The following is a 19,025-nucleotide window of genomic DNA, read 5'->3' as shown; positions in this document are numbered from 1 at the left end:
TAAGCAGGGATGCCCAGACTTCCCTCTCCCCAGACACTTCCTCTAGCTCTTCCGGGGGGACACCGAGGCGTTCCCAGGCCAGCCGGGAGACATAGTCCCTCCAGCGTGTCCTAGGTCTTCCCCGGGGTCTCCTCCCGGTGGGATGGGACCGGAACACCTTCCCAGGAAGGCGTTCCGGAGGCATCCGAAAAAGATGCCCAAGCCACCTCAGCTGACCCCTCTCGATGTGGAGGAGCAACGGCTCTACTCTGAGCTCCTCCCGGGTGACCGAGCTTCTCACCCTATCTCTAAGGGATCGCCCAGCCACCCTGCGGAGAAAACTCATTTCGGCCGCCTGTATCCGGGATCTTGTCCTTTCGGTCATGACCCAAAGCTCATGACCATAGGTGAGAGTAGGAACGTAGATTGACTGGTAAATCGAGAGCTTCGCCTTGCGGCTCAGCTCTTTCTTCACCACGACAGACCGATACATCGACTGCATTACTGCAGAAGCTGCACCGATCCGTCTGTCAATCTCCCGTTCCATCCTTCCCTCACTCGTGAACAAGACCCCTAGATACTTAAACTCCTCCACTTGAGGCAGGCACTCTCCACCAACCTGAAGTGGGCAAGCCACCCTTTTCCGACTGAGGACCATGGCCTCGGATTTGGAGGTACTGATTTTCATCCCCACCGCTTCACACTCGGCTGCAAACCGTCCCAGTGCATGCTGAAGGTCCTGGTTAGAAGGGGCCAACACGACAACATCATCTGCAAAGAGCAGAGACGAAATCGTGTGGTCCCCAAACCTGACACCCTCCGGCCCCTGGCTGCGCCTAGAAATTCTGTCCATAAAAATTACAAACAGAACCGGTGACAAAGGGCAGCCCTGCCGGAGTCCAACATGCACTGGGAACAAGTCTGACTTACTGCCGGCAATGCGGACCAAGCTCCTGCTTCGGTTGTATAGGGACCTGACAGCCCTTAGCAAAGGACCCAGGACCCCATATTCCCCAAGCACAAGATGCCGCGAGGGACACAGTCGAATGCCTTCTCCAAATCCACAAAACACATGTTGGTCAACGCAGGTCAACGCAGCTGTCTACCAGGTTGGGCAAACTCCCATGAACCCTCCAACACCCCGTAGAGGGTATAGAGCTGGTCCAGTGTTCCACGGCCCGGACGAAAACCACACTGTTCCTCCTGAATCCGAGGTTCTACTATCGGCCGTATTCTCCTCTCCAGAACCCTGGCATAGACTTTCCCGGGGAGGCTGAGAAGTGTGATCCCCCTATAGTTGGAACACACCCTCCGGTCCCCCTTCTTAAAAAGAGGGACCACCACCCCGGTCTGCCATCCCAGAGGCACTGTCCCCGACCGCCACGCGATGTTGCACAGGCGTGTCAACCAAGACAGCCCCACAACATCCAGAGACTTGAGGTACTCAGGGTGGATCTCATCCACCCCCGGTGCCTTGCCACCGAGGAGTTTCTTGACCACCTCTGTGACTTCAGCCCGGGTGATGGACGAGTCCACCACTGAGCCCTCATCCTCTGCTTCCTCAATGGAAGACATGTCAGCGGGATTGAGGAGATCCTCGAAGTACTCCTTCCACCGCCCGACGACATCCTCAGTTGAGGTCAACAGCTGCCCACCTCTACTGTAAACAGCGTTGGTAGGGCACTGTTTCCCTCTCCTGAGGCGCCAGATGGTTTGCCAGAATCTCTTCGAGGCCAGCCGATAGTCCTTCTCCATGGCCTCACCGAACTCCTCCCAGGCCCGAGTTTTTGCCTCCACAACCACCCGGGCTGCAGCCCGCTTGGCCTGTCGGTACCCGTCAGCTGCCTCAGGAGTCCCACAAGCCAACCAGGCCTGATAGGACTCCTTCTTCAGCTTGACGGCATCCCTTACTTCCGGTGTCCACCACCGGGTTCGGGGATTGCCGCCTCGACAGGCACCGGAGACCTTACGGCCACAGCTCCGAGCGGCCGCTTCGACAATGGCGGTGGAGAACATGGTCCACTCGGACTCAATATCTCCAACCTCCCTCGGGATCCAGTCGAAGCTCTGCCGGAGGTGGGAGTTAAAGATCTCTCTGACAGGAGACTCGGCCAGACGTTCCAGACTCGGCCAGACTCTGTCCAGCTTCCTCCCCCACCATCGGATCCAACTCACCACCAGGTGGTGATCAGTTGACAGCTCCGCCCCTCTCTTCACCCGAGTGTCCAAGACATACGGCCGCAGGTCAGATGAGACGACAACAAAGTCGATCATCGACCTGCGGCCTAGGGTGTCCTGGTGCCACGTGCACTGATGGACACCCTTATGCTTGAACATGGTGTTCGTTATGGACAAACTGTGACTAGCACAGAAGTCCAATAACTGAACACCACTCGGGTTCAGATCAGGGGGGCCGTTCCTCCCAATCACGCCCCTCCAGGTGTCACTGTCGTTGCCCACGTGGGCGTTGAAGTCCCCCAGTAGAACAATAGAGTCCCCAGTCGGAGCACTTTCCAGCACCCCTCCCAGAGACTCCAAGAAGGTCGGGTACTCTGCACTGCGGTTCGGCCCGTAGGCACAAACAACAGTGAGAGACCTATCCCCGACCCGTAGGCGCAGGGAAACGACCCTCTCGTTCACCGGGGTAAACTCCAACACATGGCGGCAGAGCTGGGGAGCTATGAGCAAACCCACACCAGCCCGCCGCCTCTCACCATGGGCAACTCCAGAGTGGTGAAGAGTCCATCCTCTCTCAAGGAGTGTGGTTCCAGAGCCCAAGCCGTGCGTAGAGGTGATCCCGACTACCTCTAATCGGAACCTCTCAACCTCACGCACTAACTCAGGCTCCTTCCCCGCCAGCGAGGTGACATTCCACGTCCCTAGAGCCAGTTTCTGTGTCCAGAGATCGGGTTGTCTAGGCCCCTGCCTTCGACTGCCGCCCGATCCTCTTTGCACCGGCCCCTTATGGTCCCTCCTGTGGGTGGTGAGCCCACGGGAGGGCGGCCCCACGTCACCCGTTCGGGCTGAGCCCGGCCGGGCCCCATGGGGGAAGGCCCGGCCACCAGGCGCTCGCATTCGAGCCCCAACCCCGGGCCTGGCTCCGGGGTGGGGCCCCGGCTGCGCCATACCGGGCGACGTCACGGTACTCAAAATTTTATTCTTCATTAAGGGGTTTTGAACCGCTCTTAGTCTGACCCGTCGCCTAAGACCTGTTTGCCTTGGGAGACCCTACCAGGGGCATATAGCCCCAGACAACATAGCTCCTAGGGTCACTCGGGTCTTTCTAATATATTCCAATTAATTAAAAATTTAAAACTGAAATAGCTGAAATGTACATAAGTATTCAGAATCTTTATTCAGTACTTTGTAGAAGCGCCTTTGACCGCTTCGATTCTTCTTGGGTTAGATGCCTCTAACAGCTTTGTACATCTGGATACCATTTGGGCAATTTCTCCCATTCTTTCTTACAAACCTTCTCAAGCTCTGTCAGATTGGACGACAAGCGTTGGTGAACTGCGATCCTCAGGTTAGTGGTGGCAATATGGCAAAAACTTTGTATCACAATATTTTCAGGCAGGATCATGATACATGATATTATCACACACTCAAGGATATTCACAGACTTTTCCCCAAAGATACTCCAGTGTTGTCTTGGCTGTGTGTTTTGAGTCATTGTCATGCTGAAAGATGCATCTTCACCCCCAGGTGGAGGTCCTGTCCCCTGTCCTTCAAGGTCCTCTCTGTATTTTGCTCCATTCATCCTTACTACTATCCTGACCAGTCCCTGCCACTGAGAAGCATCCCCATAGCATGAGGCTCCCACCAACATAGGGATGGTAATAGCTAGGGGATGTGTGGTACCTTGTTTTGAGTAGAGGTAACGCTTGGCAATCCGGCCTAATTTGACTTTGTTCTTATTAGACCAGATCATCTTTTTCCTCATGCTCTCAGAATCCTTCAGATTACATGATATTTGCCTTCTACTCAAAAGTGAAGTTCAGCCTCTCTAACATAAAGAGCCAATTAATAGAATGCTGCCTAGTTGGTTGTTCTTCTGGCAGCTTATTTCCTATCTTTGGACTTGGTTTTTTGAGAGTTTCATGGCTTGGTATTTGTTATGAAATATACTGATCCAACCTAAAAAAAGGCAATAATTCACATGTAAAGTTTGTTTAACCTTTATTAATAAGTGTGATGTATACCCACCCGAGACTGGTTGTTAGTGACAGAAAAGTGAATGCTACATAAATGTACACTCTACGCATAATGCAAATTTACAATTATGCATGACATATTTTTTTGTGTGACCTTAATTCCACATCTTATCAACTACCCCAGACATAGAAGTCACAGTAAGCATGTCTGTAGAGGGTTAAATATTCCCCATTGGAATCCAGCTAAGAGCACAGCCAACATCCACACTCTGTATTCAGAATAACTACAGTAGTAAAATGCTTACTGAACAAGACCACCTAAACCAAATCAACTGGAACAAGCATCTCAGTAATGGGTGCAATGAAGCCAATGGCCTATATACTGGATTAGGTAAAAAAAAAAGAGATTATTAATAAATTTTTTATAATATAAATGTGTGCATGAAGAACCAAAGATATTAAAACTTCTTGCAACAAAGCATTCTGGGAAAATGCTGATGGTGTTGCTGAATCTCCCGCCCCTTTTGGCTCACTAAAAAAAACCTGCATAGAAAGAAACATTTAAAATATTTAGGCTTACATTCTCCAGGCAACAAAAACAATCAGGTTTTACAATTAAGCTACTAATTTTAAATGGAATGAAAATGAATGAACTGGATGAACAACAGCTCATCATACTATTTTCAGTCAAACTGCATTTGACACAGGTGGGCTCCAATGAATGATACACAGGATACATCTGAGCTCAAATGTGTCCTATTTAATGAACTATAACAAAGTCTACAGCACTGCCAGCATCCTGGTCCCTGGAGAGCATTTATGAACATATTTAAGTGGCAGAAGAAAGTTAAACAAAACTTAAACAAAAAACATAAAACAAAAAACATAAAACCAGCAGGACTGGGCTGTGCAGGGCAAGGATAGGCTGGGACGGGCTGGGCAGGGCTAGGCAGGGTTGGGCAGGGCAGGGTTTGGTCAGGGCATTGTTGGGCAGGGCTGGGATGGGATGGGCAGGGCAGGGCTGGGCACTCTGCTTTCTTCTTCCACTGCTGGTCAGCGCTTTGTTTCTAAGGCCCTTCAATACTCCCCCTGATGAGGCCTGATTAGAGGCATGGGTGCTTCGCCAAGAGGTGGCAAATGAGCTGCGTTCAAGTGTGTTCAAGGGAGACACTTTGCAGCCCTGGGCCAGTTGCTTCTCCCTGAGGCGTTTGCACCACACACAAAACAATGTGGAGAAAGTGAAGGGGTCCAAATACTTTCTGAAGGCACAGCACCATCTCTGTCAAATTGGAACTTTTCATTCTGATAAAACACAGCGATTCAATTGTTCACTCAATCACCCCCCTAAATACAACATGCAAATGCCTTATACCAGCAAAGTATTTAGAGCGTGACATCACTATACCAAAACCCAAACATTTCCCCCTGAACCAAGAGGGAGAGACCAACACTACAAGTGAGGAGGCGCTGCAACAGAATCCAGGGTTGGTACTCAGATGACCACAATAATGGATACAGCAAGCAACATAGGGAGGCATTCGGGGTGGACTTTCACTGTGGTGTTGCCAGAACTGCCTGGACCTAACACAACCCTCTCGAAGATTTCTGTTTGTTTTTCAATTGAATTATTCACATTATCGGTCACATTAAAATTGGAAAAAGTTCTGACATGATTTATCTTTGTCTCATTCTTTTACATCACAAAAACCTGGCATTTTAACAGCGGTGTGTAGACTTTTTATATCCACTGTATGACCAGTATAGTCCCCTACCCTTCTTTCTGAGGAATAAAGATCTACCTTTGAAATCAAAGGAAGTAGCTTTTAGTTCTGTATTGACATTTTTTATGAAAGAATCATAGAAACAGCAATACGCTGAACATGGATATAGGTCCAAGGAGTTCACTAATGTCTTTATCAGATACTTTGGCATCAACATGGATGATGATAAACTGAGAGAAATATACAGCAAATACGATGAGTGTTGACACGACCTGTCTTGTGTATCTTACTGGTGAAATAAATAGGGATTTGTGTCTGTTTAGTTGCTTTTGGTAATGTACTTGAGATTCTGTCTGTCTCAGACCCGGAGGGTTGATTACTGCATGAAGTCCAGAGTATTCAGTTTTGTCAGTATAAAGAGGTATGAGGATACACTGAGACTGAGTGATACCATCTGTCACCATCTATTATTGCCTCGGTCTAGATTTGTTAGAGTTTATTAAAGGCTCCTGTCTTATATTGGACTGTATCTGATCTCGGACTGTGGATCAGGTGAATGGGAAAGAGGTGAAAAGGATCAGACAGCGCTGAAGCACAGGTTTCAGCAGAAGAAACAGGCCTAAAATGCCAGAGTGCGACACATTATGGAGAATTTAGATGATTAGCTGGGACAACTGTTGTCTCCAGGAAGAGTTTCGCTGCTTGTGAACCCTTACTACGGTAGTACAAAGGTGAATACGGAGCACGGTCCAATCAAAGGCTTCGGATTTGTTGCCCTCTTACACTCTGAGGACACCTGAGGCTTTGATAGGATTAACAGCTGCATTGTGACCAACAGGTCCTGTTTGGGGCTCAAGGCCGGAACAAAGACTATGGTTGTGCCCAGTCTAATCCACATCAACCTCAATCAGCCTTCACCCATTTAGGTCCAAAGAATTCAAGTCAAACAATGGATCAGTATATCTAATCATGAACTTGAAACATATTGGAAAACAACTTATTGTTATAAAATTATTTAAAACAAACAAATTATTGGCTAAATAAGATTATGCTTATAATAAGCCTAAGAGGTTGAACAGAGCATAAAGAACTGGAATAAGAATGTATGAAGAAGTGACTTGGACAAACTAGGAGAAATGTTTTGTTTCTGGTCCCAGACACACACAAAAATTATAAGTCACTAATGCTCAAGCACAAATACAATAAATACATATTTCATCACTTTACTCAGACACCCATCCCGGTCAGGAATAAAACTAATTTCCACGGCTCTAGTACCAACAGAGTGACATCCACGTGCAGGCCACCAGCACACACACACACACACACACCGAGAGAGACACCCACACACACACACACACACACACACCTGCACACTGAAACACACAGTCTACAGGCTACAAAGAGTTGTATTTAGTGGTTGCTGATGTGGTTTTAATACACACACTTCCAGCTTAAGACTGCACCGTGGGGACCACACACCAATCCTCTTTTAAAAATAAAATAAAATGTTAAACCTAAAACCCTCATTACATACAGCTCACAGATTTGTGCAGACAGACACACCAATGGGAAAAGAGAGAGAAAGCGAGAGAGAGAGAGAGAAAGAGGGAGGGATTGAGGTAAATTGCTCACCCTCAACCCTCCATTAATATTAAGAGATCATGTCTTGTGATCCCCAGTAGCAGGGAGCAGCTGTACCACAGGGTCCTTGTCATCCCTCCTATTGTCCCCAAGAGACTGAAGCAGAAATAACCCAGGGAGCCAGAGAATATAATAGCTGTCTTCAGTGCTACTGTCAGGCCATAATGACAGCACTGTCGTCGGAATACAAATTAGAGGAGGAAAGATGGCATAATATAAGGCTGCAGACACGGGGACTGTTACCCATTCTGTCTCTGTGTGGTTTCATTCGGGTCTACAGACACGGGGACTGTTACCCATTCTGTCTCTGTGTGGTTTTATTCAGTTCTACAGACATGTGGACTGTTACCCATTCTGTCTCTGTGTGGTTTCATTCAGGTCTACAGACATGGGGACTGTTACCCATTCTGTCTCTGTGTGGTTTTATTCAGGTCTACAGACATGGGGACTGTTACCCATTCTGTCTCTGTGTGGTTTCATTCAGGTCTACAGACACGGGGACTGTTATCCATTCTGTCTCTGTGTGGTTTCATTCAGGTCTGTAGACACGGGGACTGTTACCCATTCTGTCTCTGTGTGGTTTCATTCAGGCCTACAGACACGGGGACTGTTACCCATTCTGTCTCTGTGTGGTTTCATTCGGGTCTACAGACACGGGGACTGTTACCCATTCTGTCTCTGTGTGGTTTTATTCGGGTCTACAGACATGGGGACTGTTACCCATTCTGTCTCTGTGTGGTTTCATTCAGGCCTACAGACACGGGGACTGTTACCCATTCTGTCTCTGTGTGGTTTCATTCAGGTCTACAGACATGGGGACTGTTACCCATTCTGCCTCTGTGGGGTTTCATTCAGGTCTACAAACACGGGGACTGTTACCCATTCTGCCTCTGTAGACACAGAAACTGCTCATGCCTCTGTCTATATACTCATTCCCTGTCTACGCCCTGAGTGTCAAACAGTTACCACACTGAACAGTTAAAAAAAAACAAAAAAAACAGGGCACTTCTTCTCAAGTGCGTGTGCATGTGTAGACAGACGCTGAGTAGCCTTGAGTCCAACGGCACTATATAAAACAGATTCACAGTGCTCATTGGATCCTCAGCCTGTAAACAAAACCTCAGTCTGACCAATCTCAAGTCTGCTGGTTAGGGGTAGAACGGTATGTCTAACCCACAGTGTGGTACATATTGTGGTTTGATGGTGACGGTTTGGTACTCCATTTCTGTTGAGACATTCAGATGGTAGAGTCAGAATTTGGCGTAAACAGAATGAGAACATGGATCCATCATGCCTTGTAACCACTGTGCAGGCTGGTGGTGGTGGTGTAATGGTGTGGGAGATGTTTTCTTGGCACACTTTAGGCCCCTTAGTGCCAATTGGGCATCGTTTAAATGCCACGGCCTACCTGAGCATTGTTTCTGACCATGTCCATCCCTTTATGACCACCATGTACCCATCCTCTGATGGCTACTTCCAGCAGGATAATGCACCATGTCACAAAGCTTGAATCATTTCAAATTGGTTTCTTGAACATGACAATGAGTTCACTGTACTGAAATGGCCCCCACAGTCACCAGATCTCAACCCAATAGAGCATCTTTGGGATGTGGTGGAACGGGAGCTTCGTGCCCTGGATGTGCATGCCACAAATCTCCATCAACTGCAAGATGTTATCCTATCAATATGGGCCAACATTTCTAAAGAATGCTTTCAGCACCTTGTTGAATCAATGCCACGTAGAATTAAGGCAGTTCTGAAGGCGAAAGGGGATCAAACACAGTATTAGTATGGTGTTCCTAATAATCCTTTAGGTGAGTGTATATGAAGCGGGAGGATTCTACAGTGTCGGTTTATCAATACCACCACTCGCCATTTTAGAACTAGCTATTCCTCTAGTCTGACTCACAAAAACCGAAGTTGTGAAAATGCCAAAAATTATTACAATAGTTTGCATTATTATGTGCTAAAAAGCTCTGGTTTAAACAGAAAACCCTATTTGTTTTCCAGCTGAATCAGATTTAGTCCAAAGGCATTCAGCAAGCGTAGCTAATTCATTTCGATTATTATAATTTTTTACTCATTCCATAAAGACCCTGTGTACAGGGTTATGTACGTTTACAAATGTGTACCGTTACAGCCCTACTGTTGGTCATAATGCTATATAACCTAAACACCACAGACACAACACCACCACAACGACAATCCACAGAAAGGGGGATATAATCTTATGCCAGCAGTCTAGCTCTACAAAGAGAGTGAAGTGACATGATTGAAGCTGGCCCTATAACGTCACCTGTCTTAGCTCTGCGCCCAGTGTCCGTAAACTGGACCTCAACAATCCCTTAGCCGCTGCCACTGTTTCCATGGCTGCTGCCAACAATCTGCTGCCACCAACCAGAAACTTCCTCAATGGCATGGCAGCCAATTTCAAGCCCTGATTTAGAAAGTATGACCCCTTGACTTTAATTATGCCGTTTAATTAGAGACATATCGGGGGAACTACTTCCAGTTACTTTATCAATACATGAGCTCTATGCAGAATGCAACAACTGAATTTGTGCATCATCTGCTAGTGTTTTGGATCTTGGTTTGTCAGACAAAGCAAATCATATTGAATAAAGAAAACACACAAAAAACTGTGTTTTTTATTGTATAAACAGCCAACAACTGTTCTCAAGGAGCCTTTAGAAAATAATTTGGGTTAGACTAAAACATTGAGGCAGTCATTTTAGAGAACCAATACCATCATTACAAAACACTGTTTTGAGTTCCTAGCACAGAGGAAAGGTGCTGAGAGTGTCCAGGGGACCATGACAAACATTCTGATGTACTCGGGACATCCTTTTGTCCTTACCTGATGTCTCAACTCTGTCTTTCTGTTCTCCTGATGTTTTAATTTAGACACATCGCATCTTCTGTTCACTGATGATGTATTTGCATTTTTTTGCACTCTTTCTCCTCCTTCCTCTTCCTCCTTTGTCTCAGCGGAGTCGATAATTGACGTTGAGGAACAGGGAGTGGTCCTCTTAGGGACGTCTCACCGATTGGTAGTGATTGTGATCCAGGCTTACAGTAAAGATACCACTGGGATGTATGGCCATGAGCTGCAGAGAGAGAGAAGGAGAGTTTAGACAAGCTTAAAACAGGGTTGTCATCGAAACAACATGTGCAGACCGCCTGGAGAAGACAAGGGGAGTGGAGGGGTGGATAAACAGAGTGGAAGGGGAAGAAGGAGGGAGTGGATGGGGAGGGGGGGTGACAGGGTACAGACCTTGGGAGTTGGAGATAGAAAGAAATGGATGGAAGTATCTAGGCGCCAGGGGAAGCTGGCTGTTAGCTAGCCGGCTACTAGATGCTGTAATCTGACATTAAATTAAAAAAAGCCCTAGGCATGAGAGCAGACAGACCGATAGAGAGGATGATCTAGCAAAAGAGAAATGTGGGAAGAGGGAGAGAACAGAAGGGAAAGAGCGATGGAAAGACAACAATGGTTCTACCTAAGTCAAGGCTACAGTCCTTTGCAGGGATTTTCCTGAATATAAAACTCAAAAGCAACCATCTTCCCAAAATCTTGCACCGCCTCTGTGTGTTGGCACAGTAAAACATAATTTTGCACTCATTCGTTAAGTACCAGCAAAATACTGCAGCGAAGGTGACTGTATGAGGACTTTCTTTTCATATTGGCAGTGTCGCCTGATGGGTAGGTTTCCCCCAATATTGGGCTATTTTTAATGGGCTTGGGCGGGTCGATTTACAGAGAGGGTTGGATAGGAAAATAGCGTTTGAGCAATATTTCTTATTTGTGGAGTAGGCAGATTTCAAGTTTTAGTGTCAATATTCTGGCAACCATGCATACAGGACCACTCTGGAAAAAAGTTTATTTCATATCCAAGAATGTCAAAATTATGACTTTTAGTAGAATCACAGATATTTTCAACAGAGTTAGCGAGACAGATGAAGGGGATGGTGAAGGTGAAAAGTCGATTAGATTAGGGTATGTACTGTCACCAAAGATATTATATATGCAATATACAGCATAATATTACATCTAATATATTGTCACAAAAAATATAAACATATGAACGGGAAGACACTGGATGAGCGCCAGCAGCATAGCTAAATAGCTACAGCTGAAGGAAGTCGAGAAATGGGAAAAATTTATGTGGCGTTAAGGTAAGGATGGAGAAAAAACAACGCAACATGGTTGTAATATATGTAGCTCTATTGTGTTTTTAATGCAAGTTAAATTAACCATAACACAGCAAACAGACAAAAAAAATAGACAACAATAATACTGACTGTGATTATTATAAAGGTTTGTGAGGGATAAAAAAAAAATTGTGATTCGTTGATCTTCTAATAAACATGGTTTTGATGCTGAAAGGCTAAATGTTTTCGGGTGGCTCAGACAAAACAAAGAGAGAAGGATATGCTCTGTATGCTAGAAACATTGTGGAGCCAATGTGTTTGGGGGCTTAGGAAAACAGCCATGCAGAAATAAAAGGCTGGATGCCCTTAAATCCAATCAAATGTCTACTCATCCTGGACAGGTAGAGGAGTATGAAAAACACAAAAACCTACATATGTTGAAAAAGTTCACATATATATGTAGAGAATAAATATATTGCTTGTATATTTTGGTAGTTATCAGGGAGGACAATGCAGTGTGCATTAGCTGCTCAAGTGGACATGAACAACAGGGCAGATATAACACTATAATAGTTTTCTTTTATCAAGTGTGTATTCAGGTATTATGTAAAGTATATATCACAGAGGGGCTTCAGGTGGTGTGTGGGTTAGGGTGCCACCATTGCCTAAATTTTGCCAGGAAAAACCCTGTTTTGACTGGTTTTATTATTACTACCAGATCCAGTTTTTGTTGCTGTAGTTCTGAATCCAATTTGCCTTAAAGTTGTCATACTGTTGTGAGGTTTGCCAATCACCAGCATCACCTGCATCACTGTGGTGGCTGTTTCAGAGAGGAGGAGGTAAAGTGAGAGGTATACTGTATCTCTCACCAAAACCTGGCCAAAATAAACCCATTGCATTTCTATGGGCTTAAAATGTCGGCCTCATAGCGCGGCACAATGATTTCCGTTATTAGGGTGAATACACATAAAGATCTCATCATTAGGCTTACACAGCTCTCTGTTTCCCATCTGCCCTGGAAAAAGATTGCGTGCGCCCGCTATTCAAAGATGCCTGGCTTAAGAGATTGAGCCACTGGCGCAGTGTGTGTAGCTACATAGATACTTTAAATATCCACAGTACTGCCATAGCAATATTACATTATGTATTACATTATGACGGCTGATTCAACCTACATCATCAATATTCGGTCTGGCTGGTTGACACTCACGGCAGAGAACGAAAAGACACGGGGATCATCAGGGAGGGAGTGGTGGCTGCTTCAACCACCATCGACACTGCTTTACTGCTCTTTACAAAACAAGCAGTGTTACAAAACAGGTAGTGTTACCACCATATAATATCCACACAAGCCACTGGCCAGCCAACCAATGTTAAAAGATGGGTACAATATTAACAATATTAGGCTATATTAAGAAGCAATTATTTAAAACAAGTAACACAAATCACTACGAGAAAAAGCAAGCTAACTTGCAGATTAAACTAATTCCTCAATGATTAGCTTTTTCCGATGTCAATCCTGTGTTTAAGGCCCTGTAACTAGCTGGCTGAGGCCAATTAGTGATGATGAGCAAGTGTTGTTGTTGATAAAATGAATAGGCTTAGCGACAAATAAAAAAGTGAATTTACAGATATGAATTATGAAAGTCATTATTTTTTTCAGTGAGGTAGGGGGCTCGTGCACAGCCCTGCATCACAAGTATTAATGAGTCGAGCATCCAACCATGACTGTCTGGAAGGAAGTGTGAAAGATATTTAGAGATGGACAGATGGACAGAGGAAAAGACAGACGCTTAAGAGTGGAAGAGAACAAGGAATTTTCACAGGGAGAGAAGAAGGTGAGAAGAACTACAGACACTGTGAAGAGTTGAGTGGAGAGAAGGGTGTTCACAAGATTGGGCACTGAAGGACCAGGAAATAAACGTACTGTGTATATGAGAAAATAGATATAGAATCAAAAGAGAAAATAAAATCCTGGAATGTGTGGGAGGCTTCAGTTCAATTTTATTCCATTGTCCTTAGCGGAGAAAAAACCTTTCCCCATCGCATTTTCTTCTGCACTTCAATCTCTCTTCCTTGTTCATTCTCGTTCTCCTTGGCTGCATCCTCCCTCTAAAGTTTGCTCTCTCAGTGTCTTTCAATTTGTTTCTGCCACCCCACTCTTCTTTCAATCACTATCTCCCTCACCTTCTCACTCTCCCCGTCTCATCCCTCCCTCCTCCTCAATGAGAGGCAAACTGTCCATCCTGGTCTTTTAAACCCAATGGGCTACAGAACACTTGCCAGGATGCCCGGGACCAGACACATTCACATGAACCCAAAACACGCACACGGACACCCTCAGCACAACTCCAAATCTCTATATTCCCTCTCCTGCCTTTCTCCTGCCGGGGTCTCCTCCGGGGTCTCCTCCTCCAGGAAGGTGTTCCGGAGGCATCTGAAATAGATGCCCAAGCCACCTCAGCTGACCCCTCTCGATGTGGAGGAGCAGCGGCTCTACTCTGAGCTCCTCCCGGGTGACCGAGCTTCTCACCCTATCTCTAAGGGATCGCCCAGCCACCCTGCGGAGAAAGCTCATTTCGGCTGCTTGTATCCACGATCTTGTCCTTTCGGTCATGACCCAAAGCTCATGACCATAGGTGAGAGTAGGAACGTAGATTGACCGGTAAATCGACCGCATTACTGCAGAAGCTGCACCGATCCGTCTGTCAATCTCCCGTTCCATCCTTCCCTCACTCGTGAACAAGACCCCTAGATACTTAAACTCCTCCACTTGAGGCAGGCACTCTCCACCAACCTGAAGTGGGCAAGCCACCCTTTTCCGATTGAGGACCATGGCCTCGGATTTGGAGGTACTGATTTTCATCCCCACCGCTTCACACTCGGCTGCAAACCGTCCCAGTGCATGCTGAAGGTCCTGGTTTGAAGGGGCCAACACGACAACATCATCCGCAAAGAGCAGAGACGAAATCGTGTGGTCCCCAAACCTGACACACTCCGGCCCCTGGCTGCGCCTAGAAATTCTGTCCATAAAAATTACGAACAGAACCGGTGACAAAGGGCAGCCCTGCCGGAGTCCAACATGCAATGGGAAAAAGTCTGACTTACAGCCGGCAATGCGGACCAAGCTCCTGCTTCGGTCGTACAAGGACCTGACAGCCCTTAGCAAAGGACCCAGGACCCCATATTCCCTAAGCACTCTCCACAGGATGCTGCGAGGGACACAGTCGAATGCCTTGTCCAAATCCACAAAACACATGTGGATTGGTTGGGCAAACTCTCATGAACCCTCCAACACCCCGTAGAGGGTATAGAGCTGGTCCAGTGTTCCACGGCCCGGACGAAAACCACACTGTTCCTCCTGAATCCGAGGTTCTACTATCGGCCGTATTCTCCTCTCCAGAACCCTGGCATAGACTTTCCCGGGGAGGCTGAGTAGTGTGATCCCAATATAGTTGGAACAGACCCTCCGGTCCCCCTTCTTAAAAAGAGGGACCACCACCCCGGTCTGCCATCCCAGAGGCACTGTCCCCGACTGCCTCGCAATTCAATGTTTTCATAACCAAATAAAGAATGAATCAAGAAACTGGTGATGGCCATTCCAAATATCTGATTATGTGGTAAGTCATGTTTGTGTGGATCTCGAAGAATGCTTTGGATCATTGTCCTGATCGAAGATAAAACGATGACCCAGGTTCTGCTTCCTGGCAGAGGCAGACAGATTTTGCTCTAGATTCCAGTGGTTCTAGACAGTCAATGAAGCCATGTTCCTAGGGCCTTCAATTGCTAAACAGCTACACAATGTCAGTTTCACATCCTGGCTTGGCAGGATGTGAAACTAATTTGGAGCACGGACACGTTTGTTAGTAACCACACCTGTGTACCTTATTATTGTGATACTGTCCCTGTTTAAGCTTCCCGTTCCCTAGTGTTTGCTTTCGGTTGTTATTAGGTTCTCACACATTTATTTGTTTCTTCGCAGCTCTGGTTACTTCAAACTTCATAATTATTGCCATAATAGTGGGTATGGAGTTATTTTATTTGTACATCCAGTTCCACATTTTTGAGAGTCAAAAATATTTTTTAATTGTCTTATAGAATTTGTGTTTTCTGACATTTTGAAGTTGAGAGGGGAATATGGAAGGTTGGTAAGTGGGTCAACACATATTTATACCCCATTGAAATAGGATGTTTCAAGAGTTCCAAATAAATTAGAGAGGATATCAATGGGTAGATACTTATTGGTATAATATGGTTCATAACAATTTCTAGGGGTGCTAATAATCAAAACAAATTACTCTCAGTTGAAACTGTGAAATGCCTTGGTGTGACTTTAGATCAGTCATCCAAACGGTCAAGTTCTATATGTAGCAGCAGTAAAAAGAGGCAAAAGACTGATGGAGCGACCAATTATAAAAGATAATGATGATATGAATATGTATTTATGTAAAGATGAGTCAAGTTGTTTTTCTAAACAACAGTCAAAAAAAGTTTGATCACCATAATGTGGTTTAGTTTTTAACCTGAGGGTTAAGGACAAGTTCATGCATTGACCAGTGCCAGGTTTATCTCAGCAAGTAAAGATTCTGCAAATAGTGTTAAAACATCACAGACCTGCATCCAACTTCAGTGCTGGAGGATGAGAGGTTTCAAAAGATGAAGATTTTTTAAAATAAATCAGTGTGTTTATGAAAAAACGATTTTGGTACTAAGCATTCTTCAGCAGTTTGTTATTTACTGTTACCAAGCATTTCTGTAAAACACAGGTTTTATCAGAATAATTTTCTGAATAATTGTTGGAATACTCAATTCTCAAAATAGTAATAACTGACAACCCCAATTTAATCCAAATTGAAATGTGAAATTATTAGTAGTTTATTATAATGTAAGTATAAAGCATTAGAGGGATATGGACAAGTTCATCAGTCATCATTCATCAAGTGCACCCCTCCATTTAATTTCCAAATCCCAATGTGGCCCACACCCCAAAACGATTCCCCAACCTTGATGTACAGTAGAGCCTAGGAAGGCAATGGTGAATTCAATTATGTATTTATTTTGTTTGGTATGTTACTGAGAACATTTGAGAACAGAATGGAAACGGGTGGAATATATTTAACCTGTTATCCCCTAGGATGTAATATGTGCATGTTCTTTCCCACATACACTACTTAAACAATTCAGGGAACACTTAAATCACACATCAGAGACCTATACTACAAAACAAGTTCAACAAGCTCAGGATTTATTGTCTTTAACTGGCTTCACTAAGCCTAACAACCACATTCGCCTTCAATCTCACTCAGCGATGCTGTTATCGGAATATGGGTGCAATCTGAACAGTCCGTGGAACCGTAAGCAAACGACTTCAATGTGTCCCACTAGCAACATACGGCTCAAGAAGCTGACAAAGATACTTAATTCCCCCCGCTGAGAATCTATATATTTCATGAGAAAAAGCCAACAGGTTTTGTCGGTCTCTAAATATTCTTGCTATCCACACACTGAGATCCACAGGATCTTCTAAGAATGGTGACGCCACTTTCAATAGAGAATTGATTGGTGAGTACCCGGTGCTGTTATGTGTTAATCTGTTATCTCGAATATAACCTGTTCAGGAGCAGGTTAGGTGTGGAGCATAAGTTACCATGGCAATGTAACCCGGAAAAAAGTGAACCACTGTCGTGACACTGACAAGCCAGGGTTCAACCAGAACATAGCACACTAACCCCAAACCCTGCTTCGTAGTATAGGCCTCTTTATTGTACACTGTATAAATCATTGAGAACAAAATGACGTTACAATAGTCAGTGGAAACCAAAATCACCAACCGATTGAGGGCTGGATTTAAACTCACAACGAAAATCAAAGTAAACAACTGAAAACAGGCTGTTCCAACTTGTGAAAATGTCATCAAGGCAACTCATAATGTGAATCAGTAGAGTGGATAGCCCCCACATGCCTGTATGCACTGCCGACAACATCTGGGTATGCTTCTGATGAGATGGCGGATGATGTCCTGGGGGATCTCCTCCCAGAGGGCCAGTCAATGGCATCAATGCCTTCATCATCCAGCAACTGCCTACACACTCTGACCCAATGAGGCCGAGCATTGTCCATCACCAGGAGGAACCCAGGGCCCACTGCACCAGCTCTGACAATGTGTCTGAAGATTTCATCCTGGTACCTAACAGAAGTCAGGGTACCATTGGCTAGCATATGGGGGTCTATGCAACCCTCTAAGGATATGCCTCCCATGAACTGACCCACCGCCAAACCGGTCATGCTGGGTGAGGTTGCAGGCAGCATAACGTTCACCACGGCATCTCCAGACTTTTACATCTGTCACATGTGCTCAGTGTGAACATGTTCTCATAAGTGAAGAGAACGGGGCACCAATGGTGGACCTGCCAATTCTGGTGTTCTTCGGCGAACGCCAATCGAGCTGCATAATGCTGGGCTGTAAGCACACGTACGCCAGTAGCCTGCTGGAGGTCATTTTGTAGGGCTCTGGCAGTGCTCCGGTCCTGCAGCTAGGTTGATGCCCTTCTATGGCCCTGTCCAGCTCTCCTCATGTAACGGCCATGCTCTTGAGACTGTACTGGGAGACACAGCAAACCTTCTTGCTACGGCACATCTAGATGTGCCATCCTGGAGGAGCTGGACTGCCTGTGCAACCTGAATGGGCTGCAGGTACCGCCTCATGCTACCAGTAGTGACAACGACACTAGCGAAACTCAAAACTTGAGAAGAATCAGTCAGGATGGATGAGGAGAGAGTAATTGTCTGTGGGTTTTCGGGGTTGTCTTGCTGTTGCCTCTCCAGTGCACCTGTTGTCACTATCATGTGAACCAAAACAGGTGACACTGATTCACAATTGCTTATGCTTCCAAAATAGACAGATTGATATCCCTGAAGTTTAAATGACTTGGTGTTATACTGTGATGATTACAAGTTCCCCAAAAAATTTTGAGCAGTGTAATAAGAAAATCCCTCCCTTAATCTCTGAGTCAATAACAGACCGTCAGACAGGTGAGGTGGAGGTCAAAGGGAGGTCAGACATGCTGTATTGTTAGCTGACCATGACATCTTATTTACTGCAATAATACTCCTCGCACACTGCTGCTATTCCCCTAAGTCGTCACGGTAAAGGGGAGGAGAGGGGATTAAAATACTGCACACATGGACCTATGCAGTGTACACACTACACACAAACATATGCAAACACTTAAAGGAGGAAGAGAACAAAAACAGACAGAGAGAGAGAATGAGAGAGAGAGAATGAGAGAGAGAGAATGAGAGAGATAGAGAGAGAGATAGAGAGAGAGATAGAGATAGCGAGATAGATAGATATCTGTAACGGCATCTTGGCTAC

The 19,025-nt window shown here is 45.5% G+C and overlaps 1 protein-coding gene across 2 annotated transcripts in view; it reads right to left on the bottom strand.

Moving 5' to 3' along the window:
* LOC105024164 (protein phosphatase 1 regulatory subunit 29) overlaps positions 1–19,025 on the bottom strand; it is a 121,517-nt gene that overhangs the window by 80,564 nt on the left and 21,928 nt on the right. For both annotated transcript variants that reach the window (XM_034295570.1, XM_029123015.2), the window contains exon 2: positions 10,356–10,605. The gene's annotated coding sequence lies outside the window, so the exon portion shown is untranslated. The remainder of the gene's footprint in view (positions 1–10,355; positions 10,606–19,025) is intronic.

The sequence above is a fragment of the Esox lucius genome, chromosome 11 (assembly GCF_011004845.1).
Source record: "Esox lucius isolate fEsoLuc1 chromosome 11, fEsoLuc1.pri, whole genome shotgun sequence".
NCBI lineage: Eukaryota > Metazoa > Chordata > Actinopteri > Esociformes > Esocidae > Esox > Esox lucius.
The sequence above is the reverse complement of the archived record's forward strand: the minus strand, read 5'-3'. Positions and strand labels throughout refer to the sequence as shown.